Here is a 2,860-nt window from a genome sequence, read left to right as displayed (position 1 = left end):
TGACGTCATGACGTGGTTTTGAAAACAAAGTGGCCGGGGAACACCCGTACAGATACGAGCCGTTCATGCGAATTTTGCAAGTATTGGTATTTATATAATAATTGAGAAAACAAATGAAAAAGTGATTGTGTATAGGCCCATATCTTTTAATGAAAATGAGTACCACAAGTGAAATAGAATCATGAAAAGCAGAGGAAGTTTTTTTTTTTTTTTTTTTTTTTTCCAAGATTTGAGTTACGAGTGATTTCAAGTGTGTTTTTTTGTGAAACCATATCATGGACAATACATACATATATAGTGACTATAAGTATTAGATAAGAGGAGTTTTTGATAAGAAGTGCTTATGATTAATATTTAGAGTAATATTCAGCTCTTCCTCTTGGTAAGTCTTTTTTTTTTCTTTTTACAGGAAAACACTTTTATATCACCTGGAGTTTCTCAGGATCATACCATACAAAGGACATACCATAAACTTTATTTTCATGATTGTGTGGGTCCAATATTTCTAAAACCTTCTTTTTAAGTAATATTTTTCCTCTGGGGACGTCAACTCTTGCAGAGGGAAATTACTCCTCGAGATGTACACTATAAGGAAACAGAACGTCAAGTATAGAGAGATTATTCCAAGAGATGTACACTATAAGGAAATGGGACGTCAACTCTTGCAGAGAGAAGTCATTTCCCAGGGGAGGTACACTACGGTAAAGGGACATCAACTTTTGGAGAGAGAAAACACTCCAAGAGATGTAACTATAAGAAAATGGGACGTCAACTCTTGCAGAGAGAAGTCATTTCCCAGGGGAGGTACACTACGGTAAAGGGACATCAACTTTTGGAGAGAGAAAACACTCCAAGAGATGTAACTATAAGAAAATGGGACGTCAACTCTTGCAGAGAGAAGTCATTTCCCAGGGGAGGTATACTACGGTAAAGGGACATCAACTCTTGGAGAGAGAAAACACTCCGAGAGATGTAACTATAAGAAAATGGGACGTCAACTCTTGCAGAGAGAAATCATTCCAAGAGATGTACACTAGTTGAATATGGGTCATCAACTCTTGTAGAGAAAAATTACTTCTTGAGATGTACATCATGAAAAAAAACGGAACGTCAACTCTTGCAGAGAGAAATTACTCCAAGAAGTGTTAAGTTTAAGAAAACAGATCATCAACAGTTTCAGAGGAAAATTACTTTAAGGATTGTATGCTAAAAGAGAATGGGAAGTCAACTCTTGCAGAGAGAAATTACTACAAGAGATAGAGATGTACAGTATAAGAGAATGGTATGTCAACTCTTGTAGAAGGTTAAGAGATGTACGTCCTAAGAAAATGGACATCAACTCATACAGAGGGAAATTACTCCAAGAAATGTATGGTATAAGAAAACGGGATGTCAACTCGTGCAGAGAGAAATTATACCAAGAGATGTATGTTTTAATAAAACAGAAACAGGATACCACCTCTTGCAAAGGGAAACTACTCCCTAAGGTGTACGGCATAAGAAAACGGGACGTCAACTCTTGCAGAGTGAAGTCACTCCAGAAATGTACGGTATAAGAAAATGGGATGTCAACTCTTTCAGAGGGAAATTACTCAAAGAGATGTACAGTATATGAAGTGAAACTACTCCAATAGATGTACGGTATAAGAAAATGGGACATCGACTCGTGAAGAGGGAAATTACTCCAAGCGATGTACATTATAAGAAAATGTGATGTCAACTCTGGCAGAGGGAAATTACTCCAAGAGATGTACGCTTTAAGAAAGTGGGATATCAACTCTTGCAGAGGGAAATTACTCCAACTCCAAGAGAGTCTTGCAGAGGGAAATTACTGAGAGAGATGTACACTACAAGAAAATGGGACATCAACTCTTCATCAGAAAGATTATTCTCAAGGGCGGTCAACTTTTGTGCTATATTTAGCAAGGTAAAGGACCATGTCCATCAGTGTATCCTACTGTTTTTGAAAGTCTTACTTCAATTCCCCAAAATTCTTTCGCTTGTTTCATATGTTTCTGAAAAAAGAATAAATGTCCTTTTTTGCGAAAACGGCCGAGTAAGTTATAGGAAATTTGATAGGTCAAGAAATATTTTCTTGAATGATTCCCATGCAATGATAAGGTCATGATTGTAAAAAATTATGATGGAAATAGAATTCTGACATATTCCAGGTTAGTTTGTTAAGAAAAGAAACTGTTCAACGAGGATTAAAGAGAAAATGAGATTTCGCTTTTAAAGGGCGAGGGAAAAAGATATTTGTGGAAAGTTATAATCCACAATATATATATATATATATATATATATATATATATATATATATATATATATATATATATATATATATATATATAAATATATATACACACAAGAGTATGCAACCCGTCAAAAATGATTGTTAAATATTTAGATAGATATGCCCATACACTCACGCACATATTCAATACTTCCCACCCCCTCCGTCTTTCCTTAAGGTAAGGCCTCCTACCAGGATATGACTACTCACTTTCCCCCTACCTGAGGCACGGGGCGTAACCGGAAAGATATATATATATATATATATATATATATATATATATATATATATATATATATATATATATATAAAGACACACTTGCTCTCTATTTTATATGATAGATAATGTTATGTAGTGATAGTTTTATGTGTCCTCGAGTTTTTTGTTGATTTGATATTTCTTTTACCATATCGAGGGAAGTATTTTGCAATGAAACCCAAGATTTTAAACATTCACTTCTCATAATTTGCGCTATGCTTAATTACCACGGGTCATGAGTGTTTCCTTTTTTAACCTTTACCCTTGTGTGGCATCCTCTAGTTAATAATGTTTTCTCTTAAAAAATA

This window comes from Palaemon carinicauda, chromosome 21 (assembly GCF_036898095.1).
Source record: "Palaemon carinicauda isolate YSFRI2023 chromosome 21, ASM3689809v2, whole genome shotgun sequence".
Taxonomy (NCBI): domain Eukaryota; kingdom Metazoa; phylum Arthropoda; class Malacostraca; order Decapoda; family Palaemonidae; genus Palaemon; species Palaemon carinicauda.
This window is presented reverse-complemented; position numbering follows the sequence as displayed.